This window comes from Musca vetustissima, unplaced genomic scaffold, assembly GCF_032173495.1.
Source record: "Musca vetustissima isolate MV318-11 ecotype Yass unplaced genomic scaffold, APGP_CSIRO_Mvet_v1 utg42822, whole genome shotgun sequence".
In the NCBI taxonomy this organism is placed as follows: Eukaryota; Metazoa; Arthropoda; class Insecta; order Diptera; family Muscidae; genus Musca; species Musca vetustissima.
Window position 1 is genome coordinate 1 of NW_026877692.1, and position 16510 is coordinate 16510.

Sequence of the window (16510 nt, forward strand, 5' to 3'; positions counted from 1 at the left end):
TATATTCCAATGGTTTCAAGTACATTTTTTTCTGGTCTGATAGTGTCTCCAAAAATATTCTTCGAAAAATGAATGATTTATGTAGCGGTGAAAATCTTTAGCTGTGAGATGCATACTTTTAGGCTGCATATGCCTAGGAGAAATATTTTTCTAAGAATATTCTTCAATAGCTGTGATAGTTCCGTAAAAGAAATTCATATTTTCGTAGAAAAAAAAACTTTCTTGAAAATCTTTTCTTAGACATTTGTACGGTACCTGAAGATTTTGTAAATAAATGTGAAATGCATACTTTTAGGTATCTGAACATAACTTTTTCTTATATTTCAATACATTCCGATAGTTTAAGGCATATGAACATATTTTTTTTTTTAATTTTAATATATTTCCATAGTTTCTAGTGAATTTTTCTCGTGCGATAGTACTTCAAAAATATTGTGTAATGTACTCGAAGATATAGCTGCATACTTTTAGGCTACATATACATCAGCTGACGCTCTTACCAATTTAATTCGAGGACTTTTTCATCATATCCATTTTTTCTTAATACTCCGATTTCACTGAAAAAATTGCTACCAAATGAAAAATGTTTTAAATTTCAATTCTTCTAAATATCTACAAAGAAGAATGGAAACATTTCAACAAATTAACTGTGTGAACCATAAGACGAATGAATTTCATTTGAATAGATTAGTGTACAGTACTTTTCCTGAAAAATGGTTTCCTCGTTTTTATCCATTTTATTATATTTTTTCATAGAAATAAACATTCGCTTAATTAATGATAATTAGGTTAAAGTAGAACAAAAAAGTGCGGAAAGCAAATAATAATCCAAAATGAGCACACAAGACTAATGAGCGACGAGCACCACACAACTAGAATGACAAAAAAACTTGGCATGTGTACTACAAAAAAAAATGTATCCCCTAACTTTCATCCACTTCTTCTTCTTCTTTTTCGCATGATGTAATAATATCTGGCACGGGTCAGATAACCCTACCATGCAAAATGGCAAACCAAAAAATATTTTTATCATTTCCTCTTGTTTTCTGTCGGAACAGCTGAAGGTCTTTTATTATTGTACCCATATTTGTTGTTTGCTCCTAAATGTATGCTATCACTCCTGAAATGATGTTGTATGCTAAATTAAGCTAATTACATACATCAATGGCTAAATGCCATCCAAATATGAAATTCGCCAGAACTGAACTCACAAAAAAGTGTTGATATCGACCTTGACTAAATGATTTGGGGAAATGGGTTATGTTGTCATTGATATAATTCTAGGGAAAATAAATTATAGGTTAGGTTTGCATTAATTGGGGAGATTACAAAAAGAACACATTTTGAGAATATTGAAAGCATGCAAATCTGGAGGTGTGTAGTGCATACTTTTAGGGTACATATGCGTCAGCTGACTCCTGTATTTTTTTTTTAGAAAATATTATTTAACATTTTATTTCCAATTTCTCCTATATTTGTTAAAAATACATGCATCTGAAAGTCTCTGGAGAAAAAATATGTTAATGTCAGGCCTTCGATATTTTTTTAATTCCACGCGTCTTAAGGTTTCCAAGAAAATATTTTATTAAGGGAACCCCACCCATTCTCAATTTTAATTTTTCAAGATTTTCAATGGGCTGGTAAATCAATACCAATATTTTATTTAAGGTTTGTAACTTTGCACACATACATTTGAAGATTTAAAAGAGAAGAAAAATAATTTACAAAAAATTTTTGTTATTGTTTTGTTGTTGTTTTTGTAATTAAAGAAAAGTCCTTATTTTTGATGGCGGGCATGATAACACCTCACTGGAACATCGGAATCCGAAAATTCCACTGGTGTTAAAAAGAGTACATGTCTGGCTCTCGTATGAACTAGGATTATTGACTTCGCTCTAAAATTAACAAAATGGCGGACCTTTGAAAAAATATTTTGGGAAAATCGCCGATTTTTAACCAAAAGCCAAGTTAAAAAATAAGGAAGACCTTCACCGATTGGCTTTATCCTAGTTCATACGATAGCTATACACTCACAGAGAAATTTGAAATCGATTGGGTTTTTAGTTTTTGAGTTATCGTTTTAGTTTTTGAGTTGTATACACTTCTTATAAACTTTAACCCACTATTAGCCTAAAAGTATGCATCATACACCTCTAGATTTCCATTCCTCTGACACAGCATTGATTTTGTAAAGAGTGTTCTATGAGGGATTATAAGAATAGTGATTTTTTTAAAGAATATTTTTGAATAGACCGAAGACATATTTTACGAGCGCCTAGAAACAGCATATGACCGCTACCCTGGCCATGACATTAAAATTCTGCTAGGAGATTTCAATGCAAAAAATCGGAAGGGAAAATATTTTGTCGTCTCAGCGTCAGAAATTTCAGAAAATGAAGAAACATCCGACAATGGCATGAGGTTGATTGATTGTCTATGCGGCAAAAAAAAATCACGGTGATTAGCAGCACCACATTCAAGCATCTCGATATACACAATGTTAATCGGATTGCTCCCGGATGTTGTGATAGACGAAAGGCATTTGTCCAATGTTTTAGACGTTTGATCGATCCGAGGAGCGAATATCGATTCGGACTATTACCTTGTGACAGCCAAGGTTCGCATCCGTCTTAGTGTTGCAGCAAAGGTGCGATCTAATGTAGCACGAAACTCGATGTCGAAAAGCTGCAAACACAACAGGTAGCAGAAGCCTACTCCGCTCAACTTATCCACCTGCTTGACGAAAGCACTCCCTGTCCTCATAATAATATAGAAGCACAATGGCAAAGAATTGTCCACCCCCTTCAAACTGCAGCAAAAGCAATACTTGGGTACCAAGGACCACCACCAATAAACCCATGGTACAATCAGGAGTGTCGTAATGCCAATTATGTGAAAAACGCAGCGTATAGGACAACCCTGCGGACAGTAGCAACACATAATGTGATGGAGAATTGTCAGGAAACAAGAGAACAAGAAAAACGTGAGCGGGAAAAAATCGAGATGTACAGAAGTCAGAATGAAGTCCTGAAATTTTACCAACGAATAATAAAATCCTGGAGGATCTGTAAGGAGCATTTTGAAAAGCTTTTGGTATCAAATAGAGGCGGTAAGGTTGATACCCGAGAACCAATAAGAGATGACGACATAGAGTGTATACCACCTAGCCAAGATGAGGTCAGAATCGCAATCAATCGGCTGAAGAACAATAAAGCAGGAGGTGCCGATGGATTACCAGCCGAATTATTCAAGACAGGTGGTCAGCTGATGGTAAGGAGCATGTACCAACTGATTAGTACAATTTAGCTAGAGGAATACATGCCCAATGATTGGAACCTTCGCATCCTGTGGCCCGTGCATAAAAAGGAGGAATAAGTCTCATTTATAGAAGACCAAGCTGATGGTATCAACGCGCAAGACGTCCAGTAGACTCGAATCTATTGTGGAACCTGAAAACTATAGCTTCGAGATAGTCAAAGATTTTATATACCTTGGTACCGCCATAAATAAAACTAATTACTTCAGTTTTGAAATTTAGTGTTGGCCAAAAGATGCTACTATGGTCTAAGTAAGCAATTTATAAACAATACCACCTCCCACCGCCAGACCACACACTCTACAAAACGCTGATATTACCTGTCCTGTTTCATGGAGTGTTTGAGAGAAAATTTCTCCGAAAGTTTTATGGGCCGATCTGCGTCAACGGTGAATATCGTCGTCAAATGAACCAAGAGCTATACCATCAATTCTCGGACATCGACATAGTCCGACGTGATAAAATATTTTTAAATATTTTTTTCCCGATAGTCCCCAAAAAAAATATTTTTTACACATTTAATGCGATTAATGATAAATGCAAATCTAGAGTTGTGAGATGCATAATTTTAGGCTACATATGTATCAGCTGAAACGTGGAAGTCGCGGATCATTAAGCCGCATTTTGAGAATTCTAAATGTTCCAGTATATAAATTTGTGCTTCCTAAAGCCCCTGAGAAAATATTATTTTAAATCTAAGGTTTATATATTCTTTGTAATCTTTTCTATTATTTCTGTGTGTAGCATGTAAATGTAGAGGTGTGTGATGCATACTTTTAGGCTACATATAATACTTCGTATTATCCATTTTATGGAAATCGTAACACTTTTCTGATATATAATTTCTTGTAGTTCCACACAATTAGAACCGCATAGAGGCAAGTGTATTTTTTAAATGATTACTGATATTCTTGAAAATGTGTGATACATACTTTTAGGGTATTAAATATAAAATTGTATTTGTAATCAATATTAATACCAACATTTATTTTTTTATTTCAGGTAAATTTTATTAAAACCTCTGGCATTTGGTAAATATTCTGAAATCTACGCTTCAACCTCTTTACGGTATGAGGCATCATATATACTCACAAATCTTGTATGTCGGAGTATGCGGCTAACTTTTAGACGCTGGAAAATAATTTGTAAAAAATCAACGCTAAAACAATATTACAAAAATCTTCCTAAAGCAGGAATACAAAATGTATGGCTTATTTTTGAAAAATTACTGTGACATTTCCACATAAAGTCTTAATCAATATTCTGATTGTTACAAAATTAGCATACTTTAAAAATCCTTGGCGGTAAATGTTGCCCACAAATTCTGAAGAAATTCCTCTTTAAAATATACGCGACTGTAGTTGTGAAAATCTGTCAATAAATTTGTAGAAATATTAGGCAAGTTATCCACAAAATATTTTTTAAAAATCCGTGCCAATAGCTGCTATACTAATTCCTCACATATTCTGAAGAATTATTTTCACAGTTACGAAATAAAAGTTTTGATACTACCTCACAAATTCAGATAAATCCGCACAAAATAAATAAATAAAATAAACCAGTGAGCGGAGCAGTACGATACCCTACACAACTACCACGGAACCTAAATTTTCTGCGGATGTTTATTCCGAGCCTGGACAATATTTCTTGATATTTGCCCCCTCTTGCCCGATTAGAGGTAAACAGCACCTCTTCCTCACACTGACATATTTTCCGAACTTTAGAGTATTCAGAACAACTATTGTCCAGATTCCCTTCACCGTGGGTTGTGTTGTGATGTTCAGCTTTCATTTGTGGTCTACCGATCGACTCAAAATAACACAAAAAATTAAGTTTTCGGTCCACTTCATTCCAAAATTATTATCTGATCATCACCGAAAATTATAGGCGTTGTCCTTGACCATACCTGGAACCTCATGGAATATTTCAAAGCGATCAGCGCTATATTTCCGCTCTCTAGAGTGATAATGGGTTACTAAATAATATACGAATACGGAGAAACCTGCAAATATTTGGGTGTAACTCCCTCATCCGAGCACATACAACAATATAATTGGTCTTAATTTAAAGGTCAACCACTCCTCTTGGATATAATATCAACTTCTCGGGTCTATGTCCTTCTGGGGTAAATATATACGCTATTGAATAAAAATTTCGTAATTTTTCACACAAAAGTAAGGGTCCATTTGACCCGCTAAATATTGACCGATCTTTATCCAAACAGGCATGCTTATTCTTTGGCTCGATCCCCTTCTCCATGCAAAATTTCACGATGTTCGGACCATTATTGCGGCCTCTGGAGCGACCAGAAAAACCGACAAAAATTTAGTATTTGGTCCATTTCATCCCCTAAATATTAACCGATCTTTCCCAAAAACAATAGGGGTCTTCATTGGCCAGAACCCATGCAAAATTTCATGAAGATTGGTCCATAACTGTGGCCTGTATCGTGTTTACAAATTATAATGGACAGACGGACGGACGGACACACATGTCTAGATCGACTCAGCTAGTCGAGATATGACGATCGGTATACTTAAAGGTGGGTCTAGGACCAATATTTCGCGGCGTTACAAACTTTTGGGGCTGCACAAAGCTATAATACCCTGACAACATAGTTGTGTAGGGTATAAAAATAAATAAATAAAAATCCAAACCTATGTCGATGATGGTCTCTCATGAATTCTGAGGGAATATTCTGACGGCCTTCAAAAAAATATCATTTAAAAAATCCACATTTGTGGATGTCATGGCTGCTAACAAAATTTTATGAAATGTTCTGACATTTTCAGCAGAATTATTCTTTTAAAATCTACGCTTTAAGCAATGTACAGTAACGATATGATTATACGTAAGGACGTTTAATATTAATGTGTGATGCATACTTTTCGGCGCTAGAAAAAAAAATTCCCTCAATTATATTCCTGTTAGAGTTCCTCATATAACAGATTTTAAAAAATCTGCATCTTCAGCTGTAAAATACCTTCAAAAAAAAAAAATTAAAAACTATTTATTCTTTTAAAACAACACACTAAGACCTCTGTACGCCATGTGATGTATGATATATACGTGAAGACCTAATATATAAGTGTCTGATGCATACTTTTAGGCACTTGAAATATGTTTCCATATAATTCCAATTAAATTAACAACGATATCAGCCGTGATAGTCTCATAAACAAATATATATTTTTTATAAGGTCCACGCATATAACTTTGTATACATCATCTGTTGTATTGAGATGAGTGATGCATACTTTTAGGCCCCTTAAAAATTATAACCTTTATTTTTCGATAGCTATGAGTCATATGATATATACGTAAGGGGATTTAAAAATTAATGTGTGGTGCATACTTTTCGGTGCTATAAAATTCCTCGGACAAACTTTGACCATTTACATGAAAACGGAGGAAACTATATAGGGGAGCTATATCTAAATCTGAACCGAGTCCAACTAAACTTCGCATACATAAATTTGGACCCAATTCAGTAGGCTGTGCATTTTTTTTGTCTCAATCGGACCAATACATTCAGTATGTTGCTCCATTTATATAAAATCAGACGAAACTATATATGGGAGCTATATATAAATCTGAACAGATTCCAACAAAACTTCGCTAACATCAATCTGGACCTTATGCAGCAAACTGTGCAAAATTTTGTCTTATCGGAGAAATATTGGTAGTTTGTGCTCCATTTATTTAAAATCCCACGAAACTATATATGGAAGCTATATCCAAATCTGAATCGATTCGAAAAAAACTTCGCACACATCAATCTGGACCTAATTTATTACTCTGTGCTGAATTTTGGCTTAATCGGACCAATATTGGGAGTTTGGTGCACCATTTACAAAAAAAAAAAAATCGGACGAAACTATATATGGGAGCTATATCTAAATCTGAACCTATTTCAACAAAACTTCGCACACATCAATATGGACCTAATCCTTACGTTGTGCAAAATGTTGTACTATGGGCCAAAATTTGACTCTTTGGTGCTCCATTTACTTAAAATCGGAAGATACTATATATGGGAGCTATATATCTGAACCGATTCCAACAAAACTTCGCATACATCAATCTGGGCCTAATTTGGTAGTCTGTGCAAAATTTTGTTCCAATCGGACCAATATTGGGAGTTTGTTGCACTATTCACAAAAATCGGACAATTTCAATAGGGTTCGCCCTAGGGCCAAATAAGTGATATGTTCTAAATTTAAATATTGTCGAAAAGTCCATGTCTATAGCTTGGTATACATCATCTGTTGTATACAGATGAGTGATTCATACTTTTTGGCGCTTTAAAAGTTATAACCTTTATTTTTCGATAACTGTTGGCTTATAAAATCAAATTTTATTAATTTAAAAATTTGTAGAAATCGCAAAAAATACATTATCAAATATTTTTTAATCAATTTTTTTTAACTGCAACTTCTTTTATACCCTCCACCATAGTATGGAGGGTATATTAATTTTGTCATTCCGTTTGTAACTCATCGAAATATTCATTTCCGACCCTAGGGTAAAATTCTAAGACGATCTAGCCATGTCCGTTCGTCTGTCCGTCCGTCCGTCTGTTGTAATCACGCTATCTTCTGAAGGAATTGAGATAGGATGCTGAAATTATGCATAGGGTTGTCTTTTGTCTGCAGGCAGGCCAAGTTCGAAGATATATCGGTCAACGTTTAGGTATAGCTCCCATATAACAGTACCTCCCAATTTTCGGTATTTTGGGGTTCTTGAGCTCGTTTTTCAATCGAATACGCTGAAATTTGGTACATTGAGTTCTTATTAGGTACTAAATGTCTCCACAAAAAATTATAAATATAGGTCCACTTTTTCTGGTAGCCCCCATATAACGGTACCTCCTAATTTTCAGTATTTTGGGGGTTTTGATCGTATTTTTCCAACGAATTGGCTGTAATTTAGTATTTTGAGTTCCTAAAACGTACCAAATATCTAAACTAAAAATTATAAATATCAGTCCACTTTTTCTGGTAGCCCCCATATAACGGTACCCCCCAAATTTCCGTATTTTGGTGGTTTTGATTGCATTTTTTCATCGAATTGACTGTTATTTAGTACTTTGAGTTCTTATTGGGTAGCAAATTTCTCCACTAAAAATATATATAAATATAGGTCAATTTTTTCGGATAGACCCCATATAAGGGTACCCCCAATTTTCGGTATTTTGGGGTTCTTGAGCGCGTTTTTCTACCAAATTCGCTTCAATTTGGTATTTTGTAGTCGAATGTGGTAAGAAATCTCCCCACCAAAAATTATTAATATTCGCCCCCTTTTTGGGGTAGTCCCCATATAACCGCCTTTTTATACCCTTCACCACACTGTGGTACAGGGTATTATGTCTTTGTGCATATGTTTGTAACAGGCAAAAGGAAACGAGACAGACACATGGTTCCTGTTGAGAATATGCATAGAATCATTTTCTGAGTCGATTTATGCATGTCCGTCCGTCCGTCTGTCCGTCTGTAGATGTTAAATTGTTGAATTGAATTAGGTCCAGAATGATGTGTGCTAAGTTTCATGAAAATCGGTCCAGATTTAGATATAGCTCCCATATATATTTTCGTCCGATTGAAGGTAAATCGGTCTCCAAAGTCCCTATATATCTTTCGATTTGCACGAAATTTGGCACAGAGCACTAAATTAGGTCCAGAATGATGTGTGCTAAGTTTCGTGAAAATCGGTCCATATTTAGATAGAGCTCCCATATATATTTTCGTCCGATTGAAGGTAAATCGGTCTCCAAAGTCCCTATATATCTTTCGATTTGCACGAAATTTGGCATAAAGTATTGAATTAGGTCAAGAATGATGTGTGCTAAGAAAATAGGTTTAGATTTAGATATAGCCCCCATATACATTTTCGTCCGACTTAAGGTAAATGGGGCACCAACGTGCTGTGAAAATCTCTTGTATATGGATGGGTCATGCATACTTTCAGGCACTTGAAAACAATTTTCCCTATGTTCCTGAGTGGCCGATGCATGCATGTAGGCACTCGAAAATAATTTGTATGTCTTGCCACACTTCGATTTATTTATATATTATGAAATTTAAATCATTTAAATTACCTATTTATTTTCTCTCCTAAAAAAATTAATTTGATTTATGCCAGCCTATTGAAAATCTCTGCATATTTATACTATCTAAATTCATTGTTGTCTAACAATTGAATGGAAAACATATTCCTCATATTCCTCTGCTATAATAAATGTGTACAGTAATTATCATTAATATTAATTTATATGAAACCAACGACACTAGGCCAATTAATTTCAACAAGCCTCGGTTGTATAACTGAAACACAATTCCACAACATACGACCGACCCCAACCCTCTCCAGATCTTCGTCTGTCATGTCAGTGTATGTATATTTATTGAAACTGCTGTCTAATATATAATTTGTATCGTTGTTTGTGTGAAACCCAATTATTTTCCAGCGAAACAATTAATTGGTATCACCGACCATATCCTGCAATAGAAACACAGGAAATGTTTCTAACCTGTTGCGGCCTTGATATCGACAAGGCCAGTAATGGAGAAGGAAATTTAAATTTAATACTCATCTCTTTTTGAGTTTAAATAAAATAACTAAAGACCCAGAAATCGATTTTTTTAAGAATATCCTTTCAAGGACCGCCATGGGCATTGTTTTTTAAAGTAATTGTTTTTCAAGGATAAGTGTATTTATTAATCAATATATTTAGAAGGATCAACCAAAGGCTGAATTTCTTAAAGCATATGCTTTATATAATTCTTCAAGGATCAAGCAAAGGGCAGATTTTTTAAAGAATTCTTTTTAGAGGATCAAGCAGAGGTTGATCGGCCTTGTCTTGGCCCTTGAAAAAATTTTCTTAAAAAAACCCACTCCTTGTGGCCCTTGCAAAAATATTCTTAAAAAAACCCACTCCTTGTGGCCCTCGAAAAAATATTCTTAAAAAAACCCACGCCTTGTGGCCCATGAAAAAATATTCTTAAAAAAACCCACTCCTTGTGGCCCTTGAAAAAATATTCTTAAAAAAACCCACGCCTTGTGGCCCATGAAAAAATATTCTTAAAAAAACCCACTCCTTGTGGCCCTTGAAAAAATATTTTTAAAAAAACCCACGCCTTGGGGTCTTTGAAAAAATATTCTTAAAAAAATCCACGCCTTGGGGTCTTTGAAAAAATATTCTTAAAAAAATCCACGCCTTGGGGTCTTTGAAAAAATATTCTTAAAAAAATCTACGCCTTGGGGTCTTTGAAAAAATATTCTTAAAAAATCCATGCCTTGGGGTCTTTGAAAAAATATTCTTAAAAAAATCCACGCCTTGGGGTCTTTGAAAAAATATTCTTTAAAAAATCCACGCCTTGGGGTCTTTGAAAAATTATTCTTTAAAAAATCCACGCCTTGGGGTCTTTGAAAAATTATTCTTTAAAAAATCCACGCCTTGGGGTCTTTGAAAAAATATTCTTTAAAAAATCCACGCCTTGGGGTCTTTGAAAAAATCCACGCCTTGGGGTCTTTGAAAAATTATTCTTTAAAAAATCCACGCCTTGGGGTCTTTGAAAAATTATTCTTTAAAAAATCCACGCCTTGGGGTCTTTGAAAAATTATTCTTTAAAAAATCCACGCCTTGGGGTCTTTGAAAAATTATTCTTTAAAAAATCCACGCCTTGGGGTCTTTGAAAAATTATTCTTTAAAAAATCCACGCCTTGGGGTCTTTGAAAAATTATTCTTTAAAAAATCCACGCCTTGGGGTCTTTGAAAAATTATTCTTTAAAAAATCCACGCCTTGGGGTCTTTGAAAAATTATTCTTTAAAAAATCCACGCCTTGGGGTCTTTGAAAAATTATTCTTTAAAAAATCCACGCCTTGGGGTCTTTGAAAAATTATTCTTTAAAAAATCCACGCCTTGGGGTCTTTGAAAAATTATTCTTTAAAAAATCCACGCCTTGGGGTCTTTGAAAAAATATTCTTTAAAAAATCCACGCCTTGGGGTCTTTGAAAAAATATTCTTTAAAATATCCACGCCTTGGGGTCTTTGAAAAAATATTCTTTAAAAAATCCACGCCTTGGGGTCTTTGAAAAAATATTCTTTAAAAAATCCACGCCTTGGGGTCTTTGAAAAAATATTCTTTAAAAAATCCACGCTTTGGGGTCTTTGAAAAAATCCACGCCTTGGGGTCTTTGAAAAATTATTCTTTAAAAAATCCACGCCTTGGGGTCTTTGAAAAATTATTCTTTAAAAGATCCACGCCTTGGGGTCTTTGAAAAATTATTCTTTAAAAAATCCACGCCTTGGGGTCTTTGAAAAATTATTCTTTAAAAAATCCACGCCTTGGGGTCTTTGAAAAATTATTCTTTAAAAAATCCACGCCTTGGGGTCTTTGAAAAATTATTCTTTAAAAAATCCACGCCTTGGGGTATTTGAAAAATTATTCTTTAAAAAATCCACGCCTTGGGGTCTTTGAAAAATTATTCTTTAAAAAATCCACGCCTTGGGGTATTTGAAAAATTATTCTTTAAAAAATCCACGCCTTGGGGTCTTTGAAAAATTATTCTTTAAAAAATCCACGCCTTGGGGTATTTGAAAAATTATTCTTTAAAAAATCCACGCCTTGGGGTCTTTGAAAAATTATTCTTTAAAAAATCCACGCCTTGGGGTATTTGAAAAATTATTCTTTAACAAATCCACGCCTTGGGGTCTTTGAAAAATTATTCTTTAAAAAATCCACGCCTTGGGGTATTTGAAAAATTATTCTTTAAAAAATCCACGCCTTGGGGTCTTTGAAAAATTATTCTTTAAAAAATCCACGCCTTGGGGTATTTGAAAAATTATTCTTTAAAAAATCCACGCCTTGGGGTCTTTGAAAAATTATTCTTTAAAAAATCCACGCCTTGGGGTATTTGAAAAATTATTCTTTAACAAATCCACGCCTTGGGGTCTTTGAAAAATTATTCTTTAAAAAATCCACGCCTTGGGGTATTTGAAAAATTATTCTTTAAAAAATCCACGCCTTGGGGTCTTTGAAAAAATATTCTTAAAAAAATCCACGCCTTGGGGTCTTTGAAAAAATATTCTTAAAAAAATCCACGCCTTGGGGTCTTTGAAAAAATATTCTTAAAAAAATCCACGCCTTGGGGTCTTTGAAAAAATATTCTTAAAAAAATCCACGCCTTGGGGTCTTTGAAAAAATATTCTTAAAAAAATCCACGCCTCGTGGTCCTTGAAAAAATGTTCTTTAAAAAATCCACGCCTCGTGGTCCTTGAAAAAATATTATTGTGGCCCTTGAAAAAATGTTCTTTCAAAAATTCACGCCTTGTGGTCCTTGAAAAAATATTCTTTAAAAAATCCACGCCTTGTGGTCCTTGAAAAAATATTCTTGTGGTTTTGAAAAAATATTCTTTAAAAAAATCCAACCCTTGTGTTGTTGCTTGAAAAAATATTCTTTAAAAAATCCACGCCTTATGTTTGGCAGATCCTTGAAAAAATATTCTTTAACACAAATTCATGATTATTCTTGATAGCCCTTTCAAAATGTTAGTCATCTTTTCACTTTCTGTTTCTGTTGTTTAGGAAACTTTAAATCTTTCGCTTTCCATTGTATCCATTCAATTTAATTTTCCGCTTTCTTTGTCAAGTAGCACTTTCGGAGATTGCTGACGTACTAACACGTTACTGCAATACATGTTTGGAATATAAAATTCTAAAATTTCTGACACTTGTTGGTACGAATATATCAACACCTTCTGTTACAGTTCCACTGAGACGTCAACTGAAAGGTTTTAATGTAGCCAAACAATGTGGTATTTAATATGGAGGTATGTATGTGTGTGTTGCGGTTTACTGCCACGACTTCTTTTTCTTTGCCTTTCATGTCACTGCAAAGCCTGAAGAACACTTCAGTAGCTGCTGCTTCTTCTTCGTTTTTCCATAAATGAATGGTTTTTTTATGCATATCAAATTGTTGGAAAGGAATCCACACACACATACGTACATACACACACACGCGCGCAAAGGAGTCACCTTTATGTGGTTCTTGGATTAAAACGAATTTCACAGAAAAGAATAACATTTCCCATTGAAAAAAAAATAAAAGTGTTTTCACTCTGTAACAGTTAAGGTTTGCCGTGGAACACTTTTCACGCCATATTTTTAAGTGGCTAAACACAGAGGCTCTTCAACAATATGGTAGATGATGATGGTGATGCAACAGTGGCAGGACAAAAAACTGGGATGAGAATTAACAACATAGGCCATCAGAAGCGTGGATTTTAAAGACTACTTCTTGAAAGTCCATTACCGGCGTGGATTTTGAAAAGAACATTTTTTCAAGGACCATCATAGGCGTGTATTTTTAAAATAATATTTTTTCAAGTTCCATTACCGGCGTAGATTTTTAAAAGAATGGTTTTTCAAATACCGACATTGACGTAGATTAAAAAAGATATTTTTCAAGGACCAACATATGCATGGATTTTGAAAAGAATATTTTTTTCTAGGTCCATTACCGTGCTGTTATATGGATCTGAAGCATGAGTACATTCACAAGCCGGTGAAAGGCAAGTGGAAGAGAACATTTCCAAACATGGTCTTTCAAATTGGACGAGCTGCGCGCAAGACCGATGCGCCTGGAAATCTTTTTTAAGCTCGGCTTATGGAACAAAGGTCCAATTTTCAATATTTAACATTCTAGGAGCAATGTACAATGTATGTGTAATGTTTGAAAGTTCTATGCATAATATAACGAGCTTCTGTTGTGATTTCAACAGGCAGGATGCAATTTTATTGTAATTAAGAATATATATAGGGTCTCATACCAGGTGTTACATACGGAATTGTGGAGAATTATTTTTAAATACTATTTTTTATACTAAGTAGGTAGCCAGATTTGAAGAAAGCCTTTGATGTTTAAAAAAATAATTTTTCAGGGACTATTAGGAGCCGGAATTTCTAAAAAAATATTTTTTGGAGACTATTTGAAATCGAGATTTAAGGGATTTTCAATGGGCTGGTAAATCAATATCAATGCTTGTTAAGGTTTGTAACTTTACACATATATAACTGAAGATTTAAAATAGAAGAAAAATAATTTACAAAAAATTTGTGTTATTGCTTTGTTGTTGTTTTTTGTAATTAAAGAAAAGTCCTAATTTTTGATGGCGGGCACGATAACTCCTCACTGGAACATCGGAATCCGAAAATTCCAACGGTGTTAGAAAGAGTACATGTCTGGCTCTCGTATGAACTAGGATTATTGACTTCGCTCTAAAATTAACAAAATGGTGGACCTTTGAAAAAATATTTTTGAAAAATCGCCGATTTTTTACCAAAACCCAAGTTAAAAAATAAGGAAGATCTTCACCGATTGGCTTTATCCTAGTTCATACGATAGCTATACACTCACAGAGAAACGTTTAAAAATTTGAAATCGATTGGGTTATTAGTTTTTGAGTTATCGTGCCCGCCATTCGCAAAAAAATGTTTAGAGAAAAACGCGTTTAAAGTTTGAGAAGCCCTTCAGCCGTCACTTGATGCTGACACAATAAATCGGTTATATCTTCTAGAGTTCTTGAGATTTTCATTTGAAATTTTGTAGGCACATTCTATAATTAGTGTAGATTCGAATTATATCATCAACATTTTTGACCCCGAGAATGGGGGGGGTCCCTTAAGTGGCACAAGGTCAGCAGTTAAAGTCGGAAAACCCGAAAGAGGATTCAGACAAGGTGACAGTTTGTCGTGTGAACTTTTTAACATCCTGCTGGATGTTAAAAAGGTCACATCGCCTACTCCGAGGTCATCGCCTACGCCGATGACATCGGTATAATGGGCCGAACATTTCGAGCGGTAACATCCACCTTTGAACAAATTGAGAAGGAGTTTGCCAAAGTGGGTCTGACAGTATAAGGCCACCTCCCGTCAGACCAAACTTACACTCTACAAAGAGCTGATATTACCCGTGCTGTTGTATGGATCTGGAACATGAGTATTTGCTCAAGCAGATTATGCAGCTCTTGGAGTGTTGGAGAGAAAAATTCTCCGAAAGATCTATGGACCAATCTGTGTCGATGGTGAATATCGCCGTCGAATGAACCATGAATTGTACCATCTATTCTCTGACGACATAGTCAGACGTATCGAGCTGCAGCGTCTACGTTGGCTAGGTCATGTTGTGAGAATGGATTAGGATGCCCCAGAAAAAATTCTCCGAAAGATTTGTGGACCGATCTGCGTCGAATGAACCATTAGTTATACCATCTATTCTCGGACATCGGTATTGTCCGACGAATCGAGCTGCAGCGACTACGTGGGCTAGGTCATGTCGGGTTAATGGATGGGGTTGCCCCAGCACAAAAGGCATATAAAAGCGAGCCTACTAATGGCTCATGCAGAAGGGGGGGGGGGACACGAATCATTCAATTTGAAAGAGCTGCGCGCAAAATCGATGCGCCTGGAAATCTTTTTTAAGTTCGTCTTATGGAACAAAGGTTCAATTTTCAATATTCCAAATTCCAGGGGCAAGGTACAATGTATGTATAATGTGTGAAAGTTGTATGGCTAATATAACGTGCTTCTATTGTGATTTCAACAGGCAGGATGGGCTTTTCTACTGGGGGATGGCATTTTAATGTGATCAAGAATATATATAGGGTCTCCGGCAATTATACCAGGTGTTAATACTGTAGAATTATTTCTAAATACTATTTGTATTCCCTACATACAAACCTCATGGAACATTTCAAAGCGAAAAATGTTCCATGAGGTTCCAGTTATGGTCAAGGACAACGCCTATAATTTTCTGTGATTTTGGGATGAAGTTTTTTCCCAGTCGATCTATAGGCCACAATTATAAGCCGGACATTACAACACAACCCACGGTGAATTAAATATGGACAAGTAATAAGAAGGACTGTACTGAACATTAATAATATTCGGAATATATGTCAGTGTAAGGAAGAGGTGCTGTTGACCTCTAAACGGGCAAGACGGTGCAACTACCACAAAATATTGCTCAGGCTCGCAATAAAAATCGGCAAAAAGTTAGAGATTCGTGGTAGTTGTGTAGGGTATCACACCGCTTTTTTTGGTTTTTAACTAGGCCGTTATATTCGAAGAAAGCCTTGGTGTTAAAAAAATAATTTTTCAGAGGCTATTAGAAGTCAGAATTTCTAAAAAATA